The following is a 27630-nucleotide window of genomic DNA, read 5'->3' on the forward strand; positions in this document are numbered from 1 at the left end:
CCTCATACATTGGTGGTGCAGCTGCTTTAGAAAATAGTTTGACAGTTCCCCAAAATGTCAAACTTAGAATGTTAACAAGTGACCCAATAACTCTACTCTTTGGTCTATACTCGAGATTACTGAAGACATATATGTACACAAAAACTTCTACACAAATGTTCATAGCAACAGCATTCATAACCAAGAAGTGGAAACAATTTAAATGTCCATCAACTAATGAATGGATAAACAAAATGTGGTATATCAGTACAATGGAATATTAATGAGCCATAATAAGGAATAAAATACTGAGACATGCTACAACATAAATCAACCTTGAAAACATTACACTAAGTGAAAGAAGCCAGACGCAAAAGGTCATAAAGCCTATGATTCCATTTATATGAAATGTTCACAATAGGTAAATCTATAGAGAGGTAAAATAGATCAGTGATTGCCATGGGCTGGAAGGAGGGGGAATAGAAAGTGACTGCTAACAGGTATGGGGTTTCTTTTGGAGCTGGTGAGTGGTCTGTAATTAACAGTGGTGATGGTTGCACAAAGTTGTAAACATCTTAAAAACCACTGAATTGTACACTTTAAAATGGTGAATTTATGGTATGTGAATCATATCTTCGATAACAAAATAACATATTATGAACGCCTTTATGCTCGTATGTTTGAACATTTAAATGAAAGATAAATTCTTAAAAAGCACAACTTGCATAAGGATAAATAGAAAATTGAAATAGTTTATGTTTGTTAAAGAAATTGAATTCACAATTAAAGCCTTCTCAGACACACACAAAAACTTCCCAGACACACAAAAAATTTTCAAGCATAGGTTGCTTCACCAGTGAATTCTTACAAATACCTAAGGATGAAATAGCCTGCATAATATTTATCTTGCACAAACTATCACAGAAAGTAGAGAAAGAAGGATAAATTTTTCAACTTATCTTCTTATTCCAAAATCATACAACAGTTTTGCAACAAAAGAAAACCAAGGCCAAATTCTTTCATGAACACAGCTGCAGAAATGCTAAACAAGATAATACAAGTGAGGTTTATTCCAGAAATGCCAGACTGGTTAAACATTGGGACATCAGTCAATATACTTCACCACCCTTATCAAATAAAGGAGAAAAATCTTCTGATTAACTCCGTAAATGCAGGAAAAGCATTTGATAAATCCAATACCCATTTACTACAAAAGCATGCAGGTAACTAGGAATAGAAGGGATCTTCCTTAATCTTTACAGTAAGGAGAAAGCTCTCATCGTTTGCAGATATAATAAACATTTGTGCAAAGTCGACAAACTACTAGAAAAATAATGGAGTTTAGTAAGGTCACTGGTAAATACATTGCATTTTTATAAACTAATAACAATTGGGGAATTAAAACACCATTTTTGAATTTATAATAAAACACAATCTGCACTGAATGGAAGACTCATTTTTGTTAAGATATTATTTAAGCCCACACTCCATGCAACCTTAATCAAAAGTCCAGCTTTTTTTTTTTCTGTGGAAGTTAGCAGATTGACTTCAAAACTTATAAAGAAATACAAAAGACCTGAATTATCCAAAGAAATATTTTTAAAGTACCAGACATTGATATTTTTAAGCTACAATAATTAAGAGAATGCTCTATTGGTGCCAATGATAGACAAATTAACCAGTGGAAGAAAATCGATATGAGAAACAGATTTACACATATACAGTAAACTGATTAAAGCAAAATTACAAAGGCAGTGTAATAATGAAGGATTAGTCTTTCATTATATGGTACTGAATCAACTGGATATCCATATGGAAAAATGCATCTTGACCACTATATACACAAAAATTATTTTGAGATTGATTCTAGAGCTGAATGTGAAAGTAAAACAATACAGTTTCTAGAATAAAATGTAGGAGAATATGTTTAGGGATAAACAAAGATTTCCTAAGCAGTGTTCCAATAAGACTGACTAGAGAAGATCGATAAACTGATAAACTGGACTTAATTAAAAACAAGATGAAGATGAGGAACAACTGGAATCTTCAAACATTGACTAGGGGGAATGTAAATAGGTACCCCCATGTTGGAAAGCTGGCAGTATCCACTAGAGCTAAACATACTTACACCTATGACCCAGAATTGCTACTAAGTATATACCAAGCAAATGAATGCTTATTTCTATGAAAACATATTTATAGTGGTGTTATTCAAAATAGGAAAAAGTTGGAAACAGCACAAATGTCTATCCACTGTAGAATATCTGCATAAATGGTGGTACGCTCATTCAGTGGAATTCTGCTCTGAGATGAACTACTGCTATTTGCAACAATGTAAATATTACATATGAGTGAACAATATTGAAATATTCAATATTGAAAGAATAATGAGTAATATATGATTCTGTTTATATGAAGTTCAAAGACAGACAAACTCACTCTAATGTTCAAGGAGAAGATAATGGTAACTCTTGGGGGATTATTATCAGGGTGGTAGCACTAGGGAAATCTAAATTTCATATCATATTCATGCACAATTATTTACCCTTGTTACCTCAAATTTGCATCATTAAATGATGCAGAAACCTTTTTTTATAGTTAATTTGGATTTAATTTCCCCTGAGAGCTGAGTTAAATAGCATGAATCTGTAAGGAGAGAGAATGCTGACACTCTAATAACTCATTATGGAGAATATTCCTGTTTTAAAAAAAGTGAAATCTCAGACATTTGGTAAGTCCTAATTGATGTTATTGACATGTTTTGATGTCCGTGTCTGGTACAGTAAGAACTCAGAAACACTAGCTGTCTATCTCTGCTTCCTTGCATCAATTTATTAAAAGTATATCACTCAAAAATTATCATAAAATAACATTATTTAATATTTATATGCTATTATAGAAACTTGATTCCTCAAAACTTTACCTCAAAAATGACTATGACTGAATTCCTAACAGAAGTTTTCTCTGAGTACCATATAACCCTAAGAGATGAAATAAAGTAAAATATACATGTATACTTGCACACACACACACACACACACACACACACACACACACACACACACTGTATACTTTAAAATTATACAGCTTTTCAAGATAATGGGTACAAGTTTCAATAAGAGTGAATCTTAGAATATGTGTTAATTTTTCAAGCTCCTTCAACAAGAGTAATAAAAATATCTCAGAAGTCAGGTAACATAGCTTATGAAAAAGCAATATTTGAACAGCTCACTCAGATCACACAAGTGATTATGATCTTTTAATTTTAATCATCATGGAATCTACCAAATAAGACAGTTATAGTCAGTTCTCACTTTTACACGGTACCTTGTTAATGGAAATGTGTGTTGTGAGAACCCTGTCTTCACCACATTGTTCCACGGTATCTGAGACTGGTTACAGGGCAAAGCAAACACCGAGTTCCAATATGCACTAGTTTCACTTAATACAATACCAGGCAAAGCAAGGACTTCCTGTAATTAACCCCTTTTAGTTTCTGAAATTATAAATTAAAGGAGGTGGATAAAATTTTATTGTTTGTACTTCAGAATATCACATTAGACAATAGTTCCATTGTGTTGGCATTGAAAAAAAAGTGTGAATAATTTATATCAATGAGTTAGAAATGTTTTTAAAAGATGATAGTAAATTGCCTTTTAAAAAAACATGTTGTTACTCACTGAATATTCTTTTCCCCAATACACTTGAAGAATTTTATTTCGTTTCTAAGAAATGATCAATAAAGACCCTTTTGAGGCTGTTGATGTTGTCAAATTGAGTCCAAAAATCAGAGATTCCCATGTAGCTGCTTAAAGTTTACTACTTTTTACTTTTGGTATTTATATTTTTAGGTTCATTTAGTAAATTTTAAAATATAGTAAAGAAGATTATACAAAAGGCTTTTAATATCAACATTTAAACAACCATTGTCAAACTTGTATATAATTTTCCAGACTGTTTTCTACTTGGCAGCCTCTTCAAAAATGCCATGTAGAATGATGCTTAGGAGAGAGTTATGATGAGTTATCCCTTGAGAAGACTGTTTATTTCTTGCAAAAGCAAAGTCCAAAAGATCATTTAAATTAGTGATTGAGATAGAAGTTTTTATTGATATGCACACCAGAAGAAAGACTCCAACTAATGTTATTTACCTTAACTTTTAAATTCTAAAATCTTCCGTGGATTGTTTCTGAAATAACTCAAGGGCCCTGATTTATTCATGGAAATCTTCACTACAAATATGTCATATCACCTATGGAAAAGGTATGGAACAGGAGGAAATTTTCATAAATCTTCTGGCTCCTGTCTCCCCAGAGCTACTTCTCAGAGTGATTGCAGAAATAGGTAAACTCATTTAAATTTAATAAATTAAAAAAATCATTTATCATTAAGCTATCTAGAATATACTATTCTATTTGAGGTAAGGTAGGAACCAAGCATACTTTCTATTTTCTTTTAGTAGATAGTCAGTTGTCCTAATCCCTTTATAGAACAGTTATCTTTTTCCCAATAATTTAATTACCATTTTATCATGATCTAAAATGGCATAAATATATGTGTTCTTTCTATTATTTCCATTGATGTGTATGTTTACCAAAACCTCAGTGGTTTAATTACTATGACCTTGCAGTACATTTGGAATTTGATTGGACAACTTACCTGTCAATGTTCTTGGCTCCAGGCCACCAAAGAATATGAAAATTGATAAATCACATAATTCTTTGTTCAAAAAGGGATTAGAAAACCTAAAATTATTTCTTGAAAATAGTGACAGATCCTATCTCTCCTCAGAGAATTTGTTCAACCTCAGTTTTGGGGTCAGCTACTTGAATCTCATTCTTATTCCTCTCTAGCCTAAGTTTACATATTCCTGCCAGCACCTTCCCTTTGGTTTCTGAGTCATGTTTCTTTTCCCTCTTCACATTATAAATGTTATTTTAATTACTTTGTTAACATTTGATCTTTTTTATTGACAAATAATTCATGCACTATAAAATTCATCTATTTACAGCATATAATCCAATGTGTCTTTAGTATATACACAGCTGTTCAACCACAGTCCAAAGCTAATTTTAGAACATTTTTGTCTCTCCTAAAAGAAACACTGTATTAGTCACTCTCCATGCCCCCACCCAACTCATCCAGCCTTGGTAGCTGCTGATTTACTTTCTTTCCTCTTTGCTGAGTTGCTTTTTCTGCTCATTTCATATAAATGAATCATACACTATGTGACCACAGTGTCTGACTCTTTCCACTTAGTGTAATGGTTTCAAGGTTCCTCCATGTGACAGTATCAGTATTTCATTCTTTTTATGGCTGAATATTATTCCATTGTATGGATATACCACATTTTGTTGTCTATCAGTTGATGGACATTTGGGTTGTTTACACTTTTTGGCCATTATGAATGATGCTACCATGAACTTTATGTACATGTTTTTGTGTGGGCATATGTTTCAAATATATATTTGCAAATATTTTCTCTCATTCTGTGGATTGTCTTTTCAATTTCTTGATAGAGTCCTTTTATGATCAAAGGGTTTTAGTTTTGGTGAACCTCAGTTTATCTATTTTTCCTTTTGTCCCTATGCTTTAGGTGTCATATCTAATGAATTATCGCCTAATCCAAGATCATAAATATTTACACTTCTGTTTTCTTCTATCATTTTTATAGTTTTAGCACTAACATTTTTGCTGTTAATTCATTTAGGATTAACTTTTGTTTAGGGTGTGAAGGAGAGATTAAATTGTTTGATCCATTTAAGTTTAATGTAATTACTGATAATGTAGGAATTATATCTGCAACTTGGCTAATTTTTTATGTCTTGTGTGTTTTTGTTCCTCTATTTCTCTATTATTGCCTTCTTTTGTCTTAAATAGATATTTTTAGTGTACCATTTAAATACCCTTGTCATTTCTTTTGCTATATTTTTTGAGTCATTATTTTTAGTGATTGCCTCGGGGTTACAATTAACATTTAATTTATAAAAATCTAGTGTGATTAATAGCAACTTAATTTTAATGGAATACAAAGACTTCACTTCTGTATTGCTGTGTTTCTCATCCTCTTTTTGTGTGCCATTATTGTCATACACATCCCATCTTTATACAATGTATGCCCATCAACACAAACTTATAATCATTGCCTTTTGCAATTAATTGTTTTTTAAATCACATAAAAGAAAAAAGTAATAAACAAAATATATATTTAGACTTTCTTTTACATTTACCTCTGTAACCACAGGTGCTTTTTATTTCTTCATGTGGATTTGAGCCACGGTATAACATTAGTTCATTAAAGTTTGAAGGTTTCTCTTCTGCATTTTTTTAACATCTTTATTAGAGTATAATTGCTTTACAATGGTGTGTCAGTTTCTGCTTTATAACAAAGTGAATCAGTTATACATATACATATGCTCCCATATCTCTTCCTTCTTGCGTCTCCCTCCCTCCCTCCCACACTCCCTATCCCACCCCTCTAGGTGGTCAAAAACCATGGGGCTGATCTACCTGTGCTATGCGGCTCCTTCCCACTAGCTAGCTATTTTACATTTGGTAGTGCATATATGTCCATGCCACTCTCTCACTTTGTCACAGCTTACCTTTCCCCCTCCCCAAATCCTCAAGGCATTCTCTAGTAGGTCTGTGTCTTTATTCCCGTCTTGCGCCTAGGTTCTTCATGACCTTTTTTTTTTTCTTAGATTCCATATATATGTGTTAGCATATGGTATTTGTTTTTCTCTTTCTGACTTACTTCACTCTGTATGACAGACTCTAGGTGCATCCATCTCACTACAAGTAACTCTATTTCGTTTCTTTTTATGGCTGAGTAATATTCCATTGTATATAGGTACCACATCTTCCTTATCCATTCCTCTGTTGATGAACACTTAGGTTGCTTCCATGTCCTGGCTATTGTAAATAGAGCTGCAATGAACATTTTGGTACATGACTCTTTTTGAATTATGGTTTTCTCAGGGTATATGCCGAGTAGTGGGATTGCTGGGTCATATGGTAGTTCTATTTGTGGTTTTTAAGGGAACCTCCATACTGTTCTCCATAGTGGCTGTATCAATTTACATCCCCACCAACAGTGCAAGAGTGTTCCCTTTTCTCCACACCCTCTCCAGCATTTATTGTTTCTAGATTTTTTGATGATGGCCATTCTGACTGGTGTGAGATGATATCTCATTGTAGTTTTGATTTGCATTTCTCTAATGATTAATGATATTGAGCATTCTTTCATGTGTTTGTTGGAAATCTGTATATCTTCTTTGGAGAAATGCCTCTTTAGGTCTTCGGCCCATTTTTAGATTGGATTGTTTGTTTTTTTGTTATTGAGCTGCATGAGCTGCTTGTAAATTTTGCAGATTAATCCTTCGTCAGTTGCTTCATTTGCAAATATTTTCTCCCATTCTGAGGGTTGTCTTTTCATCTTGTTTATGATTTCCTTTGCTGTGCAAAAGCTTTGAAGTTTCATTAGGTCCCATTTGTTTATTTTTATTTCCATTTCTCTAGGAGATGGGTCAAAAAGGATCTTGCTGTGATTTATGTCATATAGTGTTCTGCCTGTGTTTTCCTCTAAGAGTTTGATAGTTTCTGGCCTTACATTTAGGTCTTTAATCCATTTTGAGTTTGTTTTTGTGTATGGTGTTAGGGTGTGTTCTAATCTCATACTTTTACATGTACCTGTCCAGTTTTCCCAGCACCAATTATTGAAGAGGCTGTCTTTTCTCCACTATATATTCTTGCCTCCTTTATCAAAGATAAGGTGACCATATGTGCGTGGGTTTATCTCTGGTCTTTCTAACCTGTTCCATTGATCTATCTTTCTGTTTTTGTGCCAGTACCACACTGTCTTGATTACTGTAGCTTTGTAGTATAGTCTGAAGTCAGGGAGCCTGATGCTTCCAGCTGCCTTTTTCTTTCTCCAGATTGCCTTGGCTATTCAGGGTCTTTTGTGTTTCCATAGAAATTGTGAAATTTTTTGTTCTAGTTCTGTGAAAAATGCCACTGGCAGTTTGATAGGGATTGCATTAAATCTGTAGATTGCTTTGGGTAGTAGAGTCATTTTCACAATGTTGATTCTTCCAATCCAAGAACATGGTATTTCTCTCCATTTGTTTGTGTCATTTAATTTCTTTCATCAGTGTCTTATAATTTTCTGCATACAGGTCTTTTGTCTCCTTACATAGGTTTATTCCTAGATATTTTATTCTTTTTGTTGCAGTGGTAAATGGGAGTGTTTTCTTCATTTCACTTTCAGATTTTTCATCATTAGTGTATAGGAATGTCAGAGATTTCTGTGCATTAATTTTGTATCCTGCTACTTTCCCAAATTCATTGATTAGCTCTAGTAGTTTTCTGGTAGCATCTTTAGGATTCTCTATGTATAGTATCATGTCATCTGCAAACAGTGACAGCTTTACTTCTTCTTTTCCAATTTGGATTCCTCTTATTTCCTTTTCTTCTCTGACTGCTGTGGCTAAAACTTCCAAAACTATGTTGAATAAGAGTGGTGAGAGTGGGCAACCTTGTCTTGTTCCTGATCTTAGTGGAAATGGTTTCAGTTTTTCACCATTGAGGACGATGTTGGCTGTGGGTTTGTCATATATGGCCTTTATTATATTGAGGAAAGTTCCCTCTATGCCTACGTTCTGCAGGGTTTTTATCATAACTGGGTGTTGAATTTTGTCGAAAGCTTTCTCTGCATCGATTGAGATGATCATATGGTTTTTCTCCTTCAATGTTTTAATATGGTGTATCACATTGATTGATTTGTGTATATTGAAGAATCCTTACATTTCTGGAATAAACCCCACTTGATCATGGTGTATGAACCTTTTAATGTGCTGTTGGATTCTGTTTGCTAGTAGTTTGTTGAGGATTTTTGCACCTATGTTCATCAGTTATATTGGCCTGTAGTTTTCCTTTTTTGTTACATCTTTGTCTGGTTTTGGTATCAGGGTGATGGTGGCCTCGTAGAATGAGTTTGGGAGTGTTCCTCTCTCTGCTATATTTTGGAAGAGTTTGAGAAGGATAGGTGTTAACTCTTGTCTAAATGTTTGATAGAATTCGCCTGTGAAGCCATCTTGTTCTGGGCTTTTGCTTGTTGGAAGATTTTTAATCACAGTTTCAATTTCAGTGCTTGTGATTGGTCTGTTCTATTTCTTCCTGGTTCAGTCTCAGTAGATTTTGCATTTCTAAGAATTCGTCCATTTCTTCCAGGTTGTCCACTTTATTGGCATAGAGTTGCTTGTAGTAATCTCTCATGATCCTTTGTATTTCTGCAGTGTCAGTTGTTACTTCTCCTTTTTCATATTTAATTCTATTGATTTGAGTCTTCTCCCTTTTTTTCTTGATGAGTCTGGCTAATGGTTTATCAATTTTGTTTATCTTCTCAAAGAACCAGCTTTTAGTTTTATTAATCTTTGCTATCGTTTCCTTCATTCCTTTTTCAATTATTTCTGATCTGATCTTTATGATTTCTTTCCTTCTGCTAAATTTAGGGTTTTTTGGTTCTTCTTTCTCTAATTGCTTTAGGTGCAAGGTTAGGTTTTTTATTTGAGATGTTTCTTGTTTCTTATGGTAGGATTGTAGTGCTATAAACTTCCCTCTTAGAACTGCTTTTGCTGCATCCCATAGGTTTTGGGTCATCGTGTCTCCATTTTCATTGTTACTAGGTATTTTTTGATTTCCTCTTTGATTTCTTAAGTGATTACTTTGTTATTAAGTAGTGTATTGTTTAGCCTCCGTGTGTTTGTATTTTTTACAGATCTTTTCCTGTAATTGATATCTAGTCTCATAGCCTTGTGGTTGCAAAAGATACTTGATACGATTTCAATTTTTGTAAATTTACCAAGGCTAGATTTGTGACCCAAGATATGATCTGTCCTGGAGAATGTTCCATGAGCACTTGAGAAGAATGTGTATTCTGTTGTTTTTGGATGGAATGTCCTATAAATATCAATTAAGTCCATCTTGTTTAATGTATCATTTAAAGCTTGTGTTTCCTTATTTATTTTCATTTTGGATGATCTGTCCATTGGTGAAAATGGGGTGTTAAAGTCCCCTACTATGAATATGTTACTGTCAATTTCCCCTTTTATGGCTGTTCGTATTTGCCTTATGTATTGAGGTGCTCCTATGTTGGGTGCATAAATATTTACAATTGTTATATCTTCTTCTTGGATTGATCCCTTGATCATTATGTAGTGATCTTCTTTGTATCTTGTAATAGTCTTTATTTTAAAGTCTATTTTGTCTGATATGAGAATTGCTACTCCAGCTTTCTTTTGATTTCCATTTGCATGGAATATCTTTTTCCATCCCCTCACTTTCAGTCTGTATGTGTCCCTATGTCCGAAGTGGGTCTCTAGTAGACAGTATATATATGGGTCTTGTTTTTGTATCAATTCAGCAAACCTGTGTCTTTTGGTGGGAGCATTTAATCCATTTACATTTAAGGTAGTTATCGATATGTATGTTCCTATTCCCAGTTTCTTAATTCTTTTGGGTTTGTTATTGTAGGTCTTTTCCTTCTCTTGTGTCTCCTGCCTAGAGAAGTTCCTTTAGCAGTTGTTGTAAAGCTGGTTTGGTGATGCTGAACTCTCTCAGCTTTTGCTTGTCTGGAAAGGTTTTATTTTCTCTATGAAATCTGAATGAGATCCTTGCTGGGTAGAGTTATCTTGGTTGTAGGTTTTTTCCTTTCATCATTTTAAATATGTCCTGCCAGTCCCTTCTGGCTTGCAGAGTTCCTGCTGAAAGATCAGCTCTTAACCTTATGGGGATTCCCTTTTATGTTATTTGTTGCTTTTCCCTTTCTGCTTTTAATATTTTTTCTTTGTATTTAATTTTTGATAGTTTGATTAATATGTGTCTTGGCTTGTTTCTCCTTAGATTTATCCTGTATGTGACTCTCTGTGCTTCCCTGACTTGATTGACTATTTCCTTTTCCATATTAGGGAAGTTTTCAACTATAATCTCTTTAAATGTTTTCTCAGTCCCTTTCTTTTTCTCTTCTTCTTCTGAGACCCCTGTAATTCAAATGTTGGTGTGTTTAATGTTGTCCCAGAGGTCTCTGAGACTATCCTCCATTCCTTTCATTCTTTTTTCTTTATTCTGCTCTATGGTAGTTATTTCCAGTATTTTATATTCCGGGTCAGTTATCCGTTCTTCTGCCTCAGTTATTCTGCTGTTGATTCATTCTAGAACATTGTTAATTTCATTTATGGTGTTGTATATCAGTGTTTGTTTGCTCTTTAGTTCTTCTAAGTCATTGTTAAACATTTCTTGTGTTTTCTCCATTCTATTTCCAAGATTTTGTATCATCTTTACTATCATTACTCTGAATTCTTTTTCAGGTAGACTGCCTATTTCCTCTTCATTTGTTTGGTCTGATGAGTTTTTCCTTTGCTCCTTCATCTGCTGCGTATTTCTCTGTCTTCTCATTTTGCTTAACTTACTGTGTTTGGGGTCCCCTTTTGCAGGTTCATTGTTCCCGTTGTTTTTGGTGCCTGCCCACAGTGGGTAAGGTTGGTTCTGTGGGTTGTGTAGGCTTCCTGGTGGAGGGACTGGTGACTGTGTTCTTGTGGATGAGGCTGGATCTTGTCTTTCTGGTGGGCAGAACCGTGTCCAGTGTTGTGGTTGGGGTTTCTGTGACCTTATTATGATTTTAGGCAGCCTCTCTGCTAATGGGTGGGGTTGTGTTCCTGTCTTGCTAGTTATCTGGCACGGGGTGTCCAGCACTGGAGCTTGCTGCTCAATGAGTAGAGCTGGGTCTTAGTGTTGAGATGGAGATCTATGGGAGAGCTCTTGCTCATTGATATTACTGGGGGCCAGGAGGTCTCTCTCTGGTGGTCCAATGTCCTGAACTCGGCTCTCCCACCTCAGAGGCTCAGGCCTGACACCCAGCCGGAATACCAAGACCAGGTCAACCAAACAGCTTTTGGGAAGTCTGAGGTCTTCTGCCAGCATTCATTAGATGTTCTGTAGGCGTTCTTACACATGTAGATGTATTTTTGATGTATTTGTGGGGCAGAAGGTGCTCTCTATGTGTTACTCCTCTGCCATCTTGAAGGTCCTCCTCAAGATATTTTAGACATGTCCATCTTTTGGGGCCACCAACATAGGTGAAAGTAAAGGTGGAGTCTGAGTATCTGAAGTCAGGCAGGGCATGGTCATGGTGGGGCCGGGGTGCTCAAGGCACCTCGTAAATATATTATTCTCCAGATTTTTCTTTTAATGTTTTTGGGTAGCTATATTTTGCCTCAAATTTTATTTACTGCCTCAGATAACCAGAAAGTTATACAATGGCCCCTAAATATTTTTTGCAAACTCCCTTGGGGAAAAGACTTCTGTATTGCATGAGCTCAGAGTCAGGTCAAGTAAAGACAGGTTTTGCAAATGAGGCTTCTGTGGAGTTACAGGTCTCTGAGAGTGAGGTTTTGAAAGAGTTCCAACCCATTCTGCCCTGTCTGTTGGCTGCTTAACTGTTAGCTTTCACTCTGATCGTGAGCTAATTTTTTCAGGCTGCTACAGAGCTGGAGCATAGGGTGCGATGAGGGCAAGTTAAAATGCCAAAAAGCTTGCTCTTTTTATTGATATTCAACCATGTCTTGAATAAATACTCCTTAGATTGCTGCAAGCCTTTGGTTAATTTCCAGAGTTCTGAGAAATTTTTGCCAGTTCCTCATTGCTTTAATGGAGGAGAGAATTCTGAGTTCTTACACCATCATTTTCACTGATTTCATCTCTCCAAAAAATTTTTATGATAGTATACATTTTTACTGTTTCTAACATAGGAGTCCATATAAAAAAGCTAAAAGAAGATTCTGGGACTTTGTATGGGTAAAGCTATCCAGGTACTGGCCCTAGGAAGTAGTACCTTAATAGTGTTTTTTTTTAAAAAAAAACCAAAACTATAGATCTTCCATTCCCCAATATCAACCCAGAATGTATTTTGCTGTCTCTTCTTTACCCACACTTAGAGTAGGATCCTTGTAGCTTGTGTCATTCCTAGACTCAGGGGTGTCTACTTGGACCAGGCACGTGCAGCATCCATAATGGTCCAATAGGGAGGCTAACCTACAAGTAATAGCCATTGAATTTTAAAAGGAATTTTATGTGGACTTCTTTCCAAATTTTGGCATCAACAAGCAGGAATTTCTAGTGTAGGAAATGCACTATATTAAATATTGTGGGCTAAAATGGAGCCCACCTTTATCTTCCCCTACTCCAGTTTTGTATATTAGCATGTTCTAGTCTGGTAACTTATTTGAAATAGTAAGGTTTTCTCAAAAATTATGAAATCCCAAAATTTCACATACCTTTATAAAGTTAAAAATTCACTTCATTTCTAGCACTTTGTCTAAGATAGGTATTTATTTTGACATTGGGAGGCAAAAACTGAATTTATTATCTTATGAGTTATTTAAACATGTCATGTGCCTAATATGTAAAAATGTTATTAAGGAGTGTTGTTTTCATATAATATGTTCAGGTGTTGCAAAGATTTAGAATAAGTAAAATCATATTCTGAATGATTTGGTTTGAAACGTTGTGTCACAATATTTAATAAATAACATTGCTAATTATATTTAAAGGGCAAAATTTGAACTTCCAAAAGCATTCCTTGTTTTTACCAATAATTTTGCTATTTTTCATACAGTCTTAATGAACTGAAATCATCCAACTTAATCTTGATTAATTGCCACATTAAAAATGCTAAGAATTTGCAACTTTTTTGGAGGCCTTGAAAAGCAAGTCTGGTATTTCTTATATGCAGTACACTTTAATTTTGACTGCTGCTTGGTTAAAGCACCTGTGAACCTCTCTAAGATTAAGTTTGAATTTTTCTAGCAGGTTTTTGTAATGTCTGGATTCATTTTCTGTATTACATCTGGTACATTATTGGAAAAATTGAACACAGGGTAACTTTTACAAATGCTACTAGATTATTTCCCCATTCTGAACCTTATGCATAACTTCCACTACCAAGAATTCTTTAGTCACCTTGAGGTCAACTTGGGATAGAAATCAAGAAAAATAGAGGTTGCAAGATTTTATTGGCCTAGAAAGTGAAAATCTGAGGATAAATATGAAATTTCTATCATCACAAGGAAGGAAAATACACAGTGCTCACTGAGGCTGCTTTTCCAGACCTTCTCATCTGAACCACAGACTTTTTGGCCTTCTGGTTTATAGTTTAGTACTTCCAGCCAAAGAACAGTGTATTTATTTTGAAAGGAGAAAATGCGCTTCATTATGTAGAAAAAAAGAGAACAACTAAAATGGACTGAGTTGTACTACCATTTTAGGTACTTTTGTGTTTCTCATTCCAAATTATTAGTTCGTTCAGGCTGCGATAACAAAATACCACAGACCTGGTAGCTAATAAACAGTAGAAATTTATTTCTCCCAATTCTGGAGGCTGTTAAGTCCAAGATCACAGCATCAGAATGATCACATTCTGGTCAAGGCCCTCTTCTTGGTTTATAGTCAGTGCCTTCTCGCTGTGTCCTCACATGGTAGAAGGGGCTAGGGACTCTGTGGGGTCTCTTTTATAAGACCACTAATCCCATTCATGAAGGCTCCATCCTCATGGCCTAAGTGTCTCCCAAATGCTCCACCTCCTCCTAATACTATCATCTTTGGAGGTTAGGATTTTAACATATGACTTTTAGGGGGACACAAATGTTCAGACCATTGTAGTTACATACCTGTTGACTAGTAAATATGGCTATTTGATATAACACTTTCATCCATGAGAACTGTGTTTTGTTTTTTTTTTTTTTTTTTTGCGGTACGCGGGCCTCTCACTGTTGTGGCCTCTCCCGTTGCGGAGCACAGGCTCCAGACGCGCAGGCTCAGCGGCCATGGCTCACGGGCCCAGCCGCTCCGCGGCATGTGGGATCCTCCCGGACCGGGGCACGAACCCGTGTTCCCTGCATCGGCAGGCGGACTCCCAACCACTGTGCCACCACGGAAGCCCGAGAACTGTGTTTTATTGGGCAAATAAGAATATAAAATTTGGTCTCTGGATATCAGCTTAAATAGACCTAGTGAATATCTTTCTCACAAATGGGAGCAAATCTTTCATAGTATAAGCTCTTCCATAATTTAACCTAATTGCACAGCACTCCTTATAGTACAATTTTTATTGATGACATTCATATTATTTTGACTGCAAACTTCTATTCTTGAGTACTTGAGTAAACTAGCTCTCTGGGAGGAAAAACAAACAACAAATTTCATTTGTAGCATTTCTCAATGTTCATGTTCTACATATTCCTGTCACAGCGATTTCAATGCAGAGTTGGGAAGAAGTACACGGTTGGTTATCTGGAGCCAGTGTGAGTGGGTTATAGAACACTATTCTGTCTACTCTTACTATCTTTTTTTTCAAAGCCCAATATTATTACAATCTCTCTCCCATGAGTCTTTGAGAAAACTTGGAACTGACCTGAACCTACCACCTAGAAATTAAATTGGACTGTCTTTTTACCTATACTTCTACAGAGACCTGGGAACCTTTAGATGCACTCTGATTTCCAGGATGTAGTTAGCCAGCCACAACTGACTGGATTGCAATAGGAAAGGGAACTAACCATGTGTGTCCATATACACATCTTTTGAGTAAATGTATTTTCATTTTTTCTTGCCTAATAAATCCTCTTTAATACAACCTAATGAAATTTTAATCAACAAAAGTAAAATGTATGTATCTGCACATGAAAAGTCAGTTGTCGGTGGATTAGGTGACCTAGAGTTATCAGATAATGGTGGTAAATCCCCAGCTGTAATCTACACACCTTGGGGTTTATTCATTAGTAGTTTCTTGAGTGTTTTTCATGCTCTTATCTATATTTTGGAAACCTGTTTCTAAACTGCTCCCAGATTGCAAAAGCACTAACTGGTATTGCTCCTTTTTTGGTTCATTGACTCTTACATTCTCTGGCTATTATTGGTATCGGTTAAAACGTGAATGTAAAAGTATTGTTTTTCACACATGTAATTTAAGCATGTTTTATTAATTTGGGAGCCTATTTTGAGCTGTTACAACATCAGTGACTTCTGGTATTAAACCAGTCTAGATTAAATTTTGCAGCAATTACTGAATTTACATTTTAGAATAGCAAGCAAATGACTAGATGGCCAGGTGAAAGTGGGGGTTGTTGAAATTGGAACTAAGAAAACATATTTCAGAATATGCATAGATATGCATAATAGGGTGTATACCTCGAATGGGAAATAGAATAGTATCCAGGAGTCAGCAAGTGTGCTAGATGTAAAATTAGAAGTTATATTTCACTTTTGAGTGTTTCCAGGGATATATGTCAGTTACCTGTAATTAAGTGGGTATAGCTGTGTCTGTGAGTGTGTGTGTGTGTGTGTGTGTGTGTGTGTGTGTGTGTGTTTCTGTGTTGGATTCAAAGGAGTAGGAGTAGAGGCAAAGTGAATTAAAAAGTCAGAACGGGCCAAATGACCTTCATTTTGTAATTCTTCTTTAGTACTTTAGACGCTCCTACATTATGGGATAGTGACTCCTGAAGGCATTGTCTCTTCTGAGTTCAAGGTAGATATGTGAAGCTTGGAGAACCTGGGAAGTTCCTGAAACTGGAGAATATCAATATACTAGGAAATAGTACCTATGAGACAGTAATATAAATCCTGAAAAGGAGAAAGCTAAGGGAGATTTTAGTAATTTTCCAAAAGTATCTTTATGGAAAACAAAAGATCTCCATTTTCAAAGAAAGAAGGAACACAAACATTGGAAATTCTCTCTGTGAAAGTTACAGTGCAGAGCAGCTTAAGAATGTTTTCAGTGATCATTTACTCTTTTGGGTCTCCGACTTTTTTCCTCAAATAATACAATGCTGACTAGCTTTGACCATTTCTTTCAGCATGGTTACAATGTATAATTGTATGTAGTTAGCCATTTCTAGTTCTACCTCAAATATTTTGACTTGAAAAGGTCACATATTCCTTCTTCAATTGCAGCATGTGCCAGGCTGATTATTTCCTGTATGTGTCTCTTTTCCTGTCTCTCTTTTCCCTTTAGGTTCACTGATTTTTCGTGCCTGATCGTGCTTTGGTTTGAAAAATTCATAAGTAAGTTTATTTGTGGAGTTATTACCCCTTCTTTTCCTTCTTCTCTTTCCTTTTCTTTGTTTTTTTTTTCTTTGTTTTTTTTTTTAAAGCTAGAAATCTACCTACTTAGTTTGGCAACAAATCTAGGATGTTATAAAATCAAGCTAATAGCCTTATGGAGAGTACTGGATCATAAAATGGGAAGCAGATTAACTTAGTGCCATTAATTAACCTGCTTTTGTCTTCAAAAGCATTCTCCTGTAACCATTTTGAGTGGTGCAGCATGCTCAGCAAAGGGCAAGGTAGAATGTTTTGACTGGAAAAATCTAGCTGGCATCAAAGATTATTCTTAAAAGGCAGTAGTCCTCAACCTTGGATGTACAACTTGGAATGCTTTTAAAATTCCAATTGCCAGACTTCTGGTTTCTGCTTTGGAAAGTAGAGAGCTGGGAGGAGTATCATACACACCCTCACAACAAAAAGAGATGAATAAACTGTAAGTTCGTGGCTTTTCTTGAACCCAGCTTACTGCCCAAAATATAAAAAGAGACTTGTGCAGGGATAGACAGAACCTGAGCATTTGCTTACTTGGGGCAGATGTAGAAAGAAGGAAGAATAAGGAAGGAGAACTCAGCTAGAAGGTACGACAAATTGGTGGAGGATGAGTGTGGGCTGGCAAGACATTGTGGAGCCAGATATAGGGGATGATCTCACTGCCTTGCATATTCTTCTCCATAGATCCCAACAGGTCCAAAATGATTGGTGAGAATTCTGATAAAGCATTTCTGATGGTGCAAGTCTGGGGGAGGTGGAGGGTGACAGCTACTCTATGATGGTGCAAAATTGTACCTGGATTCTTCTCTCCTATATCTCTTATGGAAAAAGAGCCTTTGTTTTAAGTTACTGGTGAAAACACATTGCAGAAAGGGGAGGAGAATGGAAAACAAATGCTATTACTGGGAGAAGGGGCAAGAATAGCTGGGAGAGAAGCAGGAGCATTGGGAAGTCCACACTCCATAGACCCAGGGACACAGTGGCTTCCTGAGGCTGAGTATAAACTAGCAGATAGAACACCCCCTCCATGCCCTCCACCACCAGATCAACAAGGTCAAGTGACACTGGAATACTGCTGGAAGTGTTGCAAGAACATGAAGATAGACCCACTCTAAGGTGTAATGTAAAAAGAAGACAAAGTTGATGGTGGAGAAGATACTGAAAAACCTTCTGGCAGATCAGCTCCCAACCTCAACCTATCACTAGAGAAATTTAAAGCAACATGGGTCACGGAGGGTAACCAAAGCTACAACAAACATTAAATCCAGACTAACCTCTGACTTGATTTAATCAAACCTAGTGTAAGGAAAGGAGTGCTCATTTCCAAGCATGAAACCTATTTACCTCAGCCTGTATTATCTTTCACAGCTGGCCATTTTTAACAAAAAATTGTGATGCATAAAAAGGGCAAGAAGTAAAAACATTGCCACGGAACAAAACAATCAACATACCTATTGTTAAGTATGACATAGATATCGAAACTATCTGACAGAGAATCTAAAATCATAATGTGTGCCATATTAAAAGCTCTAATGGATACGTTGAACAGCACGCAAGTTTCTACATAAACTTACAGCAGAGAGATGACAAAAAACCCAGCAATGATAGCTATGAGACACTCAGAGGTGGAGAGTGTCTTTGACTGGCTCATCGGTAGACTCAACACAGATGAAGAAGGAATCAATTAACGTGAGGTTAAGCCAACAGAAATTACCCTAACTGAAACATACAAAAATATCAGTCATTGCAGGTGCTGAAGACTGGGGGAGAGGTTGACCAGAAAAGGACAGTAAGAGGAAGTTTTGTGGATGATGAAACTGTTCTGCATCAATGACTCTGGTGGTGGAAGTGTGATTGTATGCATTTGTGAATACCCATGGAAGAGTATACCACAAATAGTGAGGTTTTCTCTTTGTAAATTAAAATTGAAAAATTAAAAGGAAAAAATAATCCTGATTTCCAGACAGTTGAATCAGCATCTCTGGGAATGGGATCTTGGCATCGACTAGATGATTGCAACGTGGATCTAAAATAGAAAACCTCTGCTAGAGTTGCCATTTCTCTTGGGGAATTTATTACAGTATAAGCACCAGTTCTGAAACTTTACTATCCATTGGACTTATCTGTGATCTTTATGAAATACTGACATTTGTCTCTCATTACCAGGCATTCTGATTTAATTTGCAAGATGTGATATGGATATCAGGAATTTTCAAATTTCTCCTGGCGGTTCTGATATGCAGAAAAGTTTGGGAGCTACTGGTCTAGAGCAGTGATTTATGAAGTTTCACCTGCATCAGAATCATCTGAAAGCCTTGTTGAAACACAGATTACTGGGTCCCAGTCCCAGAGACTTTGATTCAATAGTTCTGGGCTGGAGTGTGAGAATTTGCATTTCTAATAAATTCCCAGATGATGCCAATGCTGCTGGTCTTTTGACAACTACTGGCCTTATTAACTGCCTCTCAATTATTACTGCACATAAGATCACTGAAGTCAAAATAAAGATTCTGATCAGTCATTGTGATGCAAGACCTAAGATTCTGCATTTCTAACAAGCTCCCATGTGATGCTATTGGACTGAAGACTACACTTTGAAGAGCAAGGGTCTCTGGAGTCTTGCATGGTTTATGGAGGAGTAACAGCGGCAGCATCTGGTGATTTCTGTGTAGATTTAAAGTTTAAGAAGAACTGCTCTAGAGGTCCATGGGTGTTAAGTATTGTATTCTCTGCAACTTGACTTTCCTTTAGTGCACGAAGCTTTGATTGATCTCTCAGAAGGTAGACTTGCTTACCTAGCTGCATGATAATTTATTAATTCACAATGAAAAATACAAGAGTACAGAGGTGGATCAGGACATCAGGGTAAGCAAATTTCTTTGTAGTATGGAAAATCACAGGAGGCCAGCCTATTGCAATATGGTTTAATGAGTGAGAAACACAATGAAAGCATTCGAGTGATTGTACTAAGTCCCTCTCAGATTCTGATTGGGTGTCTTTTTGTATCTAGTACAATGCATCTCTCTTGGGCACACCTTGTCATAGGCCAGTTAATGGCCTATGAATAACTGCCTGTGGTCAGCCTCCCTTCCCTCATCCAATCAGTTGTTATCAAAAAGGTGAGGTTACCTATTACAGAGCATATTGGTGGTTTCTTCCAAAGGCTGGTGTGAGTGTGAGTAGCTAACCACCAAAGGCCCCTTTTTAGTATAAAAACCCCAGATAAAAATGAATAATATTATCATTAAATAGCTTGTGATAAGGTCAAGCTTCTAGCAGAATAAAGCCAAAAGTAAGTGAAAGAGTGCTTACTCTTAGCATTTAAAAAAAATAAGTTTTAATTCATCATGACATAGGTAAAGAAAAGAAAATATGACCTGCATATCTCTGTGTATTTGCATATCCTAATGCATCTTTACTTTCTAAATGAAAAGGACAGACAGAGGGAGGAGGGCTCTGTTTAATGTACAGAACTGACCTTCTTCGACCAGCTTAGTGCTTCTCTAATTAAGCATTTACAGAGTAAGCAGAGCTTTTCCTTCTTTTGATGGGGAAATCAATATGAGATTTTCCATGTTTGGGGTCATAGTGACATGGTCTGAGGGAAATGTCTAAGCCACAGGGCCACATTATTTAGAAGAATCGTGGCAGGGCTACTTAAAGAGCATTAGCAGATATTAAGTTTAGGGAAAGCAACCTTGATGATTGATCTGTAGAATTTACTAATGCATGTATATTTAACATATGCTAGAATCGATACACATTTTAATATTATCCAATTTTTAACCATGAACCGATGCTTGGTTACCATATAATAAACATGTAAAATTCAAGGTATGGCTCTTTGAAAAGCCTAGCAGGGCTTTGGCGGGGGGCAAAATAAAAGTGTATTATCATCTTACTAAATCTCATTAAATCACACTGTGCAAAGAAACTGGTAGCCTTCCCAGGTTACGTGTTGGCCGCAAATATTGCTAAAGAGTTTCAGCCTGGCTTCACAGTATTATTATCAATCCTTCCCCCTACCCTTCACCTCCGTTCTCTAATTGATTTGGGTAAAGCCTGGACATTGTTTTTTATCCTGAACACGTTCTTCAAATGAGAGGGAAAAAAACCCTCAGTAAATGTTTAAAAGACAGTTAACTATGTTATGTGTTTTAATATGCAAAGGATTCCCCTGACCTCCTAGCCACTGTGATTCAGAAACAATTTAGAATTGTTTAGTGTGTATCCTCAATTTAGTGTGTATCCTCATAGTTCCATATAGGCATATTTATGAGTTTGCAAAGACTCAGCCCTAGCAATACCCAGAGGTTACCGTGACGGAGCACACATATAGTAGCAATGAGGCTTCAATATCTGGACCTGGAAAAGGCAGCCTGAGGCAACACAGGAAGGATTAGATAAGATCAGTTATGCCTTTTTTTTAAATTGAAGTGTAGTTGATTTACAGTATCGCGTTAGTCTCAGATATACACGATACTGTAAATCAACCATACTTCAATAAAAACAAACCAAAAAAACAAAACAAAACCCAACCCCCCCAGTAACAACAAAAAGAAGTTCTGCAAGGAGAAAACAAAGTCTAATGTTCGAGGAGTTCATAATCTAGGGGGCAGATTAGAACAGGTAATAAAAAATAATACAAAGTAATAGAATAGTGGTAGTAATTGTAGTATATTCTCAATGAATGTAAGCTATTTTGGGGAAGGCAGCATGTTAGTCATCTTCTGGGCATTATAACATGTACTCACATCAAATGTACAAAGTAAACATATCACGTCCCTTTTACAGATAAGTAAACTGATGCTTAGAGAGGTTAAAAAAAATCAGTTATGCCAGTCTATCTCATTAGTCTCATTGTAAATCTAAAGGTTTCCTTTGTTACAAAGAATTAGTAAAGTCTGATAATTATTGAAATATGTGTATTAATATAAAGGAAAACTTAAGTCCTTAAAATATTTTTTGACTGGTTCTTTAGATTAAGCAGACCCACGGGAATGATTGGTTTACAGACAGTTCTTGGTACGTTGAGGATAATATATTGTCTAGCTTGTGGCTATTTGGAGAAACCATAAAGAACATTCAAGTCCACAATCAAGAACTGCTCTATAAGGACAAAGTGAAGTTTTAGGGCTCGTTTCTATATCATAACATTGCCAATAGGCTAGCATTAAAGAGATGGCAGAATTGGAATTGTCATTCAAGGAACTTACGTCTCTTCTGTTTCCTATGTTATGACAAGATTCTTTGTTTTTTATTCAGCAGTAAAAACTCTCTGCGAGGCCTGTAGAATGAGTACATAACCAGCTGAACAGGAGCCAGCAGCTAACCACAAACAATCTTCCAATACCTTTCACAGTAATGGAATTGCCGATGTTTCCCTGGAGCACATTTTGCAGATGGAAGATTGTTTCAATGGTGTGATCTACAGTATCTGAGTAATAATAACCTGAAGAGAATAATACTTCACAATGCAATGGCAGCTTCCATATGGTTCTCAGTTCCCCAAAGCCAGGTATAAGCAGGAGAAAAACAGGTGTAGCTCCAATTTAATACATAACAGCTTGTGGACTAAGAGTTCTTACTTTCCATTGCAAATACATAGAATGTTTTGTGGCGGGTGTCTTTAATTCTACAGCTCAGAGACTGTGGTGTCATTGTCAGAAGCAGCAATAGAAATATCTTGGGTAGATGAATATTTTTCTATAGAGTACAAAGAATTCAAAGGAAGGTGATAGAAAATGCAGTGAATTCTGTGCGTCTGTGAGCGTATGCCTGTACAAGCTGTGTATAACATAATTCTTGGTTTTAGTGTCAGTACTGCTTTGTGAAAATCCTACCAGGGACAGGAACATACCTGAGGGTTCCAAAGTCACTGTGAAAATAAGGTAATCAAACAGCAGCTATTGTAGGCTATCGGTGGCAGGGTGGATAAAAGAATTGCAATACATTTGACATATAGCACGCATCCAAATGACACCAAATCTGTGGGTTGCAGGAAAACGATGCACAAAACCCAAAGTTTGTGACTATGACAGGGAAGATGGGGCTTGGTCTGAGGTCTTGAGACAGGAATTTCCTGCAAGTAATGTTGTGGCTTCAAATGAAAGCATGGAAATTTTCCCAGGTGCCCAGGGTAGAAGGGACTACTGCCATGCGATAGTATTTCTGTCCCACTTACATACAGATATGCCAGTGATGCCAGCACTAGCCAAGGATGAATCCAGGCTTGGGGCAACGTGAAGCTTATGCAATTTGGGGTCTCTTCTTTTAAAAAATATGTAAACATATACAACTTTTGAACATTAAAATATTTACTTGGTGAACACATTCTTAGACCCTCCTACAGTCTTGGAGGAGCCTGTGAAACTGAGGGGCTCTGAAACGGAAGCTTCACTGGCTTTGAGGTAATTCTACTTCTGGTACCACCACCTGGGAAAATGACTTACTGCCTTACAGAATCTTAAGCCAAATGAACTACTTAGGTGAAAACTAAACTTTATTTTAATAAACCATGAATATAAGATTTATGTAAAACAACAACAACAAAAAAGTCATTAGTTCCCAGTAGCCTACGGTATTTGGGAGAATGATAGGAAGTGTGTTGAATTTTAGCACAAGATACACAGTGGTGACTTTGAAGTAACAACAAATAAATTTTAGCAATGTTCTTTAGCTGTGTATTTGCAACAATAACCCGTACAACTTATATATTGCTACTACCCACAGAATGCTGTTCTAAGTTTTGTGTGTGTATACATTAATTCATTTTAACTTTGAATGAACTATTGGTTTAGCACTTCTAATATCCCCTATTTTATATATGAAGAAATGGGGGCACAGAGTACTTAGTTGCCCATGGTCAGATGGCTACTAAGTGGCAGAACATGGATTTGAACCCAGGTAGTCAGCTTCAGCCTCTATGCCTTTAACTACTGCCTTCTATTCTGCCTTTCTCTCTGTGCTGTTTTGGTTCAGTGCAGTGGAAGGGCAGCATTTACCTGTGTGTTATAATAGTTGGGTCATTTTCCTATGTATCATGATGGTCCTTGCTCTCTCCGTGTGCAAGAGTGTGTTCTGTGTTCTGTTGACAACACTAGCCAAATATTGGATATTGGGGGTTGACGCAGAAGCTTACGAACTAGCCCAGTTGAAGAAGACAAACCACCCAATGTATAAGGAAGGGTCTTTATTTCCTCATTTATCAAACAAAGGCTTTGGAAGTACTATTTTTAAGGTCCTTTCCAGGTCTTGAGTTCTGACAAAAAATATATATTCTATTTTTGCTTGTGGTTTTGAAAGCCTAGTTTGGCATAAGTGACCATATTCTAAACGTCCTTTAGGCACTGATGTTTCCTAATAGAGTGGGCTTTGCCACTTGAATGGATGTCTTCCTACTGACATTTATTAAATGCATACTATTCCCATCTAATATTCTGAGTATGCTAAAACTACGAATTGGCTTAATTTTACAATGATCTTATAAGGTGAGTACTTTTCTCAGCCTTATTTGATGGATGAGGAAATCGAGGCAGAGAGAAATTAAATACTTTTCCCTGCAGCAGCCAGTTGTAAATGAAGGAGCCAGGATTTAAATCCAAGCTGTCTGCTTGTAGAAGCTGCTTTCCTAATACCTATGCTATAGTGCCAGAGTGTTTATTCAAATGAATGGTGTATGGACAGTGAAAGGAAGTTGAAAATGGTAACTGATTCTGGAAAGGGAGATGTTCCAAAGACTGCTGAAAGCTAAGCGTGTTTAGTGTTGCTATAAAGAGGAAAGCCACATAGGTGAGTATGTCAGAGGTGCTTCAGGAAAACAATGCTTAAAATGTTCCATGAACAATTCCAGAAGAGGTGGCTGAAAAGGACTGGAAAAGGAATTATAATAATAACTAGTACTGATGATAATATCTAATAATTATTTAGAACTTATTACATACCAAGTATGGTTATAAATGCTTTATATATATTAACTCAACTTCATCCTCCCATATGCACTATAAAGTAGACATTATATGTCTTTATTTTGCCAGTGGGGAAACTGATGCCAAGATTAAATAATTTGCCCAATTTGTCCAAGAAGAGATTAAATAGTTTGCCCATTTAGGTAGAAGTTTTTAGTATTAAAAATATATATTGGGCTTCCCTGGTGGCGCAGTGGTTGAGAGTCTGCCTGCCGATGCAGGGGGGACGTGGGTTCGTGCCCCGGTCCAGGAGGATCCCACATGCTGTGGAGTGGCTGGGCCCGTGAGCCATGGCCGCTGAGCCTGCGCGTCCGGAGCCTGTGCTCCGCAACGGGAGAGGCCACAACAGTGAGAGGCCTGCGTACCGAAAAAAAAAAAAAAAAAAAAAAAAAAATATATATATATATATATATATATATATATTTACCACATACCAGCTGCTGTGGTAAGTGCTGTAGATAAAGAAATAAAAGCAAAGACATAAAATTCTAGTCAGAAAAGATAGATGTATAATTGGATGATACCTAATGCAAACCTGCTTTTTTGATGAGGGAGCCAGTGGAAGAGATGACAGCATGAGCAAAGGCACAGAGGCAAGACAGAACTTACCTTTTAGGGAACCAGCAAGTGTGATGGGTTAGGTGGGGTGGGCTGCCTAGAGTTGAAGGTAGAAATGCAAGCAGTGTCTAGTTTATGGAAAGGTTGTGATTCAACCGTAGTAACACAAATGATTTTTGAAGGCTTCAAGGAGTTGCTGAGGGGTTTTAATCAGGGAAAGGCAATATCCAAGGTGAAAAATGATGATGCCTAGATAAAAGAGGGGTCATGTGAAGAAGGTGAGGGGAGAGTGAATAAAAAGACATAGGAAGGTAGTATTGAATGGACTTCAAGACAAATTGAATGTGGGAATAAAAAGATGAATTGAGTTTCTGACTGGATGGTGATGCTGTTGGCAGATGAGAGTGGGGTGGGCAAAGCCAAGGAGATGTCTCACATGGATGGGTTGAGAGGTTTGGGGGACACCTAAATGGAAACATCTAATAGGCAGTTCGTTCTTTAGGTGTGGCGATCAGAATGATTAAGAGTCATCATTCTGAGGGAAACAGAACTATCATAGAATCTGCACAGAGTGAGAAGAGAACAGAGGATGGAACAAAGAGGGTCCCAGTGATTAAGAGAGAGCTGGGAGAAAAACCTGAAGGAAGAAAGGGGGTGAGTAATAATCTCAGGTACCAGAGAGAGAAGAAAACTTTGAAACATAGTCACGGATTCAATAACTGATTTTATATGAAGACTGAAATGTGATTTATATGAATTGTAAGGTAGCTATATAAACTCTATGCAGATATTTGGAGAGACATGAATTAAAAGTCATTGTAAGTGATGCACTAGACTGCACCATGTTAACACAATTTTTATATTGGGTGACAGTCCATTATCACAATTGTTCATAATTCATAACCTGTATCTTCAAGGAAGTATGAAACAATTTTGATATACTTGGATTGCAAAGATAGGTAAATATATAACAAACTACAAAATAGATAATATAAGTTATTTTCACTGCTGGTTTACTACATTTAGTTACTAGACAAGCTAACCTTCCTCAGATATTGTGTGTATGTGTGTTTAATAAAAATATTTACGAACAGACACACTATAACATTTCATCTTTGGTGTAAAATAAATATGGGATAATGCCTTTGGTTACACTGCCTTGAGTGTGAATAGTTAAATATCTGTGGTTAGTGGAGATGGTTAAAATCATATATTGCATCTTTTGGATGTTTTCTGCTGTTTCTCTTTATACTGAAGATTTGCCAGTTTCTTGCAGAAGTATAAGGAGACACATGAATCTGAATGTTTTGTCCTTCATAAAAGACATTTTGGTTAGGTTTAACTCTAGTGTTTAATGGGAAATGGTAGATTATTTCTTTCAGTATTTTTCCAATCATTACAAAAAAGATGACCTATTTAAACATTTTCTGGGAAGCCTTCCCCTACCCCTTTGCTAAATTGGATTGGATTTGTTTGTGGAAGCAAAGATATTGTTAGAGTTCAGCCCAATACTCATAAATGGTTTTTGTTGAGTTTGGATAGGAAATCTATTAAGTTTAAAGCATGCTTGAGAATATTCCTGAATTATTTGAATGAACCTGCACATTTTCCTTCACATCTTTAAATTCTTATCCTCCTCACTATATTGTTTAAATGTTTCTGGAATTACGGAGTTGGTCCTGCTTTTAGGAGAAGTTTGACTGAATAGGGTTTATTTCAAATTCAGATAAATTACATAGGATTATAATTCACTGTGCATTTAGCATCTGAAAAATATCATACGGAAGCAGCTTGGTTTACAGACTTAGCACAGGTGAGCTAGAGACATTAAAATAAATATAATTATTTTACCTATAATGGAAGCTCCAGAGAGATCAAAGCAAAATGATTTGAAAAGTAGCACAAACAATAGTGTTAGAATGGCAATTCTTCTTCATGCTTTTATTTTGATAGCTATACAAAAATCAAAACAAAGAGGTAG

The sequence above is a fragment of the Leucopleurus acutus genome, assembly GCF_964270905.1.
Source record: "Leucopleurus acutus genome assembly, chromosome: 5".
NCBI lineage: Eukaryota > Metazoa > Chordata > Mammalia > Artiodactyla > Delphinidae > Leucopleurus > Leucopleurus acutus.